Raw genomic sequence first — 7,500 nt, 5'->3', positions numbered from 1 at the left:
CTGCGGCCGTTGGAAAATCCGGGGAGGGACCGCCGTATCTCGGCCGGGCTTAGGGTTAGAGAGAAGCGGGTTGGCTCGTTGGATAGGGCCGCTCCGGTAGAGCAACCGACCCGAAGGGCGAGTCGATCCGAGCAAAGGCGCCCGAGCTGCGGCCGTGGGAAAATCCGCGGAGGGACCGCCGTATCTCGGCCGGGCTTAGGGTTAGAGAGAAGCGGGTTGGCTCGTTGGATAGGGCCGCTCCGGTAGAGCAACCGACCCAAAGGGCGAGTCGATCCGAGCAAAGGCGCCCGTGCTGCGGCCGTGGGAAAATCCGCGGAGGGACCGCCGTATCTCGGCCGGGCTTAGGGTTAGAGAGACGAGGGTTGGCTCGTTGGATAGGGCCGCTCCGGTAGGGCAACCGACCCAAAGGGCGAGTCGATCCGAGCAAAGGCGCCCGTGCTGCGGCCGTGGGAAAATCCGGGGAGGGACCGCCGTATCTCGGCCGGGCTTAGGGTTAGAGAGACGAGGGTTGGCTCGTTGGATAGGGCCGCTCCGGTAGAGCAACCGACCCAAAGGGCGAGTCGATCCGAGCAAAGGCGCCCGTGCTGCGGCCGTGGGAAAATCCGGGGAGGGACCGCCGTATCTCGGCCGGGCTTAGGGTTAGAGAGACGAGGGTTGGCTCGTTGGATAGGGCCGCTCCGGTAGAGCAACCGACCCAAAGGGCGAGTCGATCCGAGCAAAGGCGCCCGTGCTGCGGCCGTGGGAAAATCCGGGGAGGGACCGCCGTATCTCGGCCGGGCTTAGGGTTAGAGAGACGAGGGTTGGCTCGTTGGATAGGGCCGCTCCGGTAGAGCAACCGACCCAAAGGGCGAGTCGATCCGAGCAAAGGCGCCCGTGCTGCGGCCGTGGGAAAATCCGGGGAGGGACCGCCGTATCTCGGCCGGGGAAAGGGTTAGAGAGACGAGGGTTGGCTCGTTGGATAGGGCCGCTCCGGTAGAGCAACCGACCCAAAGGGCGAGTCGATCCGAGCAAAGGCGCCCGTGCTGCGGCCGTGGGAAAATCCGGGGAGGGACCGCCGTATCTCGGCCGGGGAAAGGGCTAGAGGCTCGCGGGTAGGCTCGTTCGAAAGCTCCCCTCCGGCATAGCGACCGACCCGAAGGGCGAAGGCCCCGGACCCGAGGCGCCCGAGAAACGGCCGTGGGAAAATCCGGGCATAGACCGCCGTATCTCGGCCGGGGAAGGGGCTAGAGGCTCGCGGGTAGGCTCGTTCGAAAGGCCCCCTCCGGCGGAGCGACCGACCCAAAGGGCGAAGGCCCCGGACCCGAGGCGCCCGAGATACGGCCGCGGGAATTTCCGCGAGCTTCGACCGGACGTATCTCCGGCGGGCGGGGTCGCACGGACCCGAGGCCGGGCTCGTCGGAAAGCCCCGGGACGGACCTTTCGAACGAGACCGGCCGCGCGTCCGGGCGACCTCCGAGGCGGACGCTAGGGGCGCCGGAGCCCCGGACGAGCGAAAATTCCGCGACCACCCGCCCGTATCTCGGCCCGGGAAAGGGCCAGAGACTCGAGGGAGGGCTCGTTCGAAAGCTCCCCTCCGGCATAGCGACCGACCCGAAGGGCGAAGGCCCCGGACCCGAGGCGCCCGAGAAACGGCCGTGGGAAAATCCCGCGGGGGTAGGCCGTATCTCGGCCCCGGAAAGGGCTAGCGACGCGCGGGTGGGCTCGTTCGAAAGGCCCCCCGCGGAGGAGCCACCCACCCGAAGGGCGAAGGCCCCGGACCCGGGGCGCCGGAGCAGCGCGGTAACGAAATTCGAATTTTCGACCGGAAGTATCTCGGGCCCCCGGGGTCGCACGGACCCGCGGCCGGTCTCGTCGGAAAGCCCCGGGCGAGACCTTTCCGACGAGCCCGGCCCCGAGTCCGTAGGACCTTCCCCGGCCGAGATACGGCGCCCGGCAGTTCATTGGCCGATATCTCGGAAACGGGGCGTCGTAGACGCTCCGTGGTATTGGTGACCTTGACGATGCCGGGTCAGACGAGTCGGCCGCGGGCACGGGCCCGGGGGCGCCGGCCGCCAGAGTCGGGTGGCTCGCGCACTTCCAGGCGGGCCGCTCGCGCACCTCCAGGCACCCCGACCCACTCGCCGAGGCCGACCGAGGTGCGCCGTCCCGGCCGCGGACCGGTCGGGGTCCCCTCTCGAAAGGGCAGTAGTGTGAACAGGTGCCATCGGGTATATAGGGGAAGGGGTCCTCTCGAACCAGGCCTTCGAACCCGCGCGAGCCTAGCCCGGCAAGGCTCACCCTCCCCGGCCACGGGTTCGGCCTCCGTCCCCCTGGAGGTCCGGCACCTCCAGGGTCCCCGACCCTGCCTCCCCTGCCCGAGGGGAGGCCTCCGAGGCGGGCCTGACAGGGCGGCCCTCCCTCCTGGAAGTCCGGTTCCTCCAGGGTCCCCGACCCTGCCTCCCCTGCCCGAGGGGAGGCCTCCGAGGCGGGCCTGACAGGGCGGCCCTCCCTCCTGGAAGTATGGTTCCTCCAGGGCACGCGTCCCTACCTCCGTAGCCCAGATGGGTGACTCCGAGGCGGGCCTGACAGGGCGGCCCTCCCTCCTGGAAGTCCGGTTCCTCCAGGGCACACGTCCCTGCCTCCTTAGCCCAGAGAGGTGACTCCGAGGCGGGCCTGACAGGGCGGCCCTCCCTCCTGGAAGTCCGGTTCCTCCAGGGCACACGTCCCTACCTCCGTAGCCCAGATGGGTGACTCGAAAGCGGGCCTGACAGGGCGGCCCTCCCTCCTGGAAGTCTGGTTCCTCCAGGGCACACGTCCCTGCCTCCTTAGCCCAGAGAGGTGACTCCGAGGCGGGCCTGACAGGGCGGCCCTCCCTCCTGGAAGTCCGGTTCCTCCAGGGCACACGTCTCTGCCTCCTTAGCCCAGAGAGGTGACTCCGAGGCGGGCCTGACAGGGCGGCCCTCCCTCCTGGAAGTCCGGTTCCTCCAGGGCACACGTCCCTGCCTCCTTAGCCCAGAGAGGTGACTCCGAGGCGGGCCTGACAGGGCGGCCCTCCCTCCTGGAAGTCCGGTTCCTCCAGGGCACACGTCTCTGCCTCCTTAGCCCAGAGAGGTGACTCCGAGGCGGGCCTGACAGGGCGGCCCTCCCTCCTGGAAGTCCGGTTCCTCCAGGGCACACGTCCCTACCTCCGTAGCCCAGACGGGTGACTCGAAAGCGGGCCTGACAGGGCGGCCCTCCCTCCTGGAAGTCTGGTTCCTCCAGGGCACACGTCCCTGCCTCCTTAGCCCAGAGAGGTGACTCCGAGGCGGGCCTGACAGGGCGGCCCTCCCTCCTGGAAGTCCGTTTCCTCCAGGGCACACGTCCCTACCTCCGTAGCCCAGATGGGTGACTCGAAAGCGGGCCTGACAGGGCGGCCCTCCCTCCTGGAAGTCTGGTTCCTCCAGGGCACACGTCCCTACCTCCGTAGCCCAGATGGGTGACTCGAAAGCGGGCCTGACAGGGCGGCCCTCCCTCCTGGAAGTCTGGTTCCTCCAGGGCACGCGTCCCTGCCTCCGTAGCCCAGATGGGTGACTCCGAGGCGGGCCTGACAGGGCGGCCCTCCCTCCTGGAAGTCTGGTTCCTCCAGGGCACACGTCCCTACCTCCTTAGCCCAGATGGGTGACTCGAAAGCGGGCCTGACAGGGCGGCCCTCCCTCCTGGAAGTCTGGTTCCTCCAGGGCACACGTCCCTACCTCCTTAGCCCAGATGGGTGACTCCGAGGCGGGCCTGACAGGGCGGCCCTCCCTCCTGGAAGTCTGGTTCCTCCAGGGCACGCGTCCCTACCTCCTTAGCCCAGAGAGGTGACTCCGAGGCGGGCCTGACAGGGCGGCCCTCCCTCCTGGAAGTCTGGTTCCTCCAGGGCACACGTCCCTACCTCCTTAGCCCAGATGGGTGACTCGAAAGCGGGCCTGACAGGGCGGCCCTCCCTCCTGGAAGTCTGGTTCCTCCAGGGCACACGTCCCTACCTCCTTAGCCCAGATGGGTGACTCGAAATCGGGCCTGACAGGGCGGCCCTCCCTCCTGGAAGTCTGGTTCCTCCAGGGCACACGTCCCTACCTCCTTAGCCCAGATGGGTGACTCGAAATCGGGCCTGACAGGGCGGCCCTCCCTCCTGGAAGTCTGGTTCCTCCAGGGCACACGTCCCTACCTCCTTAGCCCAGATGGGTGACTCGAAAGCGGGCCTGACAGGGCGGCCCTCCCTCCTGGAAGTCTGGTTCCTCCAGGGCACACGTCCCTACCTCCTTAGCCCAGATGGGTGACTCCGAGGCGGGCCTGACAGGGCGGCCCTCCCTCCTGGAAGTCTGGTTCCTCCAGGGCACACGTCCCTACCTCCTTAGCCCAGAGAGGTGACTCCGAGGCGGGCCTGACAGGGCGGCCCTCCCTCCTGGAAGTCCGGTTCCTCCAGGGCACACGTCCCTACCTCCTTAGCCCAGATGGGTGACTCGAAATCGGGCCTGACAGGGCGGCCCTCCCTCCTGGAAGTCCGGTTCCTCCAGGGCACACGTCCCTACCTCCTTAGCCCAGATGGGTGACTCGAAATCGGGCCTGACAGGGCGGCCCTCCCTCCTGGAAGTCTGGTTCCTCCAGGGCACACGTCCCTACCTCCTTAGCCCAGATGGGTGACTCGAAAGCGGGCCTGACAGGGCGGCCCTCCCTCCTGGAAGTCTGGTTCCTCCAGGGCACACGTCCCTACCTCCTTAGCCCAGATGGGTGACTCGAAAGCGGGCCTGACAGGGCGGCCCTCCCTCCTGGAAGTCTGGTTCCTCCAGGGCACACGTCCCTACCTCCTTAGCCCAGATGGGTGACTCGAAATCGGGCCTGACAGGGCGGCCCTCCCTCCTGGAAGTCTGGTTCCTCCAGGGCACACGTCCCTACCTCCTTAGCCCAGATGGGTGACTCGAAAGCGGGCCTGACAGGGCGGCCCTCCCTCCTGGAAGTCTGGTTCCTCCAGGGCACACGTCCCTACCTCCTTAGCCCAGATGGGTGACTCGAAAGCGGGCCTGACAGGGCGGCCCTCCCTCCTGGAAGTCAGGTTCCTCCAGGGCACACGTCCCTACCTCCGTAGCCCAGAGTGGTGACTCGAAAGCGGACGCGGGAGGGTGTACGTGGCGCACCCCCAGGCCGAAGAGAGGTCTCGTGAGCGGACGCGAGGGTGTACGACAGAAGGCCTGGAAGTCTCTGACTTCCAGGGTCACCGACCCTACCTCATGAGCCCGAAGAGGTGACTCGAATGCGGACGCGGGGGTGTACGTGGCGCACCCCCAGGCCGAAGAGAGGTCTCGTGAGCGGACACGAGAAGTACGACAGAGGGCCTGGAAGCAAAAGCGGGTGACTCGTGCACTTCCAGAAAAGGCAAAAGCGGGTGACTCGTGCACTTCCATAAAGCCGAAAAGAGGTCTCGTGAGCGGACACGAGAAGTACGACAGAGGGCCTGGAGGTAAAAGCGGGTGACTCGTGCACTTCCAGGGTCTCCGACCTTACGGCGCCTTCCGACGCGGGCGCCTCCTCCCGGACGAGCCACGGGAAGGGCCCCTTCTCTCAAGGGGCGGTCGTTTGAACAGGTGCCATCGGGTATATAGGGATGGGTGCCTCGAAGTGGACCTCCAGCGTCCTCCCTCCCTGCGACAGATCCCAAGAAAGGTCTGTGCGCGTCGGTGTGCGATGAACGAAAAACCGTTAAAAGAACTGGAACGGTTGGAACGGACGAAGGGCGTCTGATGTGAGGCAGCGCCCCGGGCGAGTGTCGGCCGAAGGCTCACAATTAAAGAGCTCATACCCGAAAGATGGGAAAAAACGATCCGCCCTGGATCATCAAGGCTAATGCCTAAAAACTAAAGCTACCTTGGGTGATGGAACTCGGCTACGGCCGCAAAACGATCCGCCCTGGATCATCAAGGCTAATGCCTAAAAACTAAAGCTACCTTGGGTGATGGAACTCGGCTACGGCCGCAAAACGATCCGCCCTGGATCAAGGCTACGGCCTAAAAACGGCAAAAAAAGATCCAAAAGTCCCTGGATCAAGGCGCTTCGGCTTAAAACCTGTGAAAAGATCCGCCCTGGATCAAGGCTACGGCCTTAAAACTGCTCAAAAGATCCGCCCTGGATCAAGGCTACGGCCTTAAAACTGCTAAAAAGATCCTAAAGTCTCTGGATCTAGGCTACGGCCTCAAAGACACACGTGTTGTGAGAAAAGATCCGCCCTGGATCTCCAGGCTACGGCCTCAAAGGTTCGACCCGACCATATATGCTCAGACACGGGCGAACACAAAAGCGTAACAACCCCTGTTGGAACCGTCGAAGGATCTCGGCGTCGGCCGTAAAACGGAAACCCCCCGGTCGTCGGTACGCGTGTGGCGGTCGAGGGCCCCCGGCCGCCGGTCGGGCGGGCGCGTGGATAGGTCTCCCGAGCGGTCAAGGAGTCCCGGAAGCCGGTCGGGCGAGCGGCCGGCCCCGGGGCACCCTACCCTCTCGGGCGCACCGACCCCACGCGTTTCGTCTCGGTCGGCGTCCGGGGTTCCGAGACACCCTTATGTATCTGTGTGACAGACGGAGTGGCACACCGTCTGCGGCGGGACAGGGCCGCCGACCGCGATGGAAGTCGAGTGTGGCGGCTTCCAGGGTCCAAGACCCTATAGACGGACGGAGTGGCGACCCGTCTGCGGCGGGCCAGGGCCGCCGACCGCGATGGAAGTCGAGTGGGGCGGCTTCCAGGGTCCAAGACCCTACAGACAGACGGAGTGGCGACCCGTCTGCGGCGGGCCAGGGCCGCCGACCGCGATGGAAGTCGAGTGGGGCGGCTTCCAGGGTCCAAGACCCTACAGACAGACGGAGTGGTGACCCGTCTGCGGCGGGACAGGGCCGCCGACCGTTACGGAAGTCGAGGGGGACGGCTTCCAGGGTCCAAGACCCTATCTGTGTGACAGACGAAGGTGCATCGTCTGGGGCGGGACAGGGCCGCCGACCGCTATGGAAGTCGAGTTGGGTTGCTCGTGAACTTCCAGGGTCCAAGACCCTCTCTTCGTGACCGACGAAGGTGCTCTGTCTGGGGCGGTACGGGGCCGCCGACCGCTATGGAAGTCGAGTTGGGTTGCTCGTGTACTTCCAGGGTCCAAGACCCTCTCTTCGTGACCGACGAAGGTGCTCTGTCTGGGGCGGTACGGGGCCGCCGACCGCTATGGAAGTCGAGTTGGGTGGCTCGTGCACTTCCAGGGTCCAAGACCCAACGCGTTTGACCGACGAAGGTGCCCCGTCCCCGGGCACGGACGGGGACGGGCCCGGCCTCCGGGCCGCCGTGGAAGTCGAGTCGGGTGGCTCTCGCACTTCCAGGGTCCTCGACCCTATCTGTCTGACCGACGAAGGCGCTTCGTCTCGGGCGGGCCAGGGCCGCCAGCCGCTATGGAAGCCGAGTCGGGTGGCTCGTGCGCTTCCAGGGTCCACGACCCTGCCTTCGTGACCGACGAAGGCGCTCTGTCTGGGGCGGTA

This window comes from Paramisgurnus dabryanus, unplaced genomic scaffold, assembly GCF_030506205.2.
Source record: "Paramisgurnus dabryanus unplaced genomic scaffold, PD_genome_1.1 h2tg000158l_1_41420__unordered_in_group10, whole genome shotgun sequence".
NCBI classification, from domain to species: domain Eukaryota; kingdom Metazoa; phylum Chordata; class Actinopteri; order Cypriniformes; family Cobitidae; genus Paramisgurnus; species Paramisgurnus dabryanus.
This window is presented reverse-complemented; position numbering follows the sequence as displayed.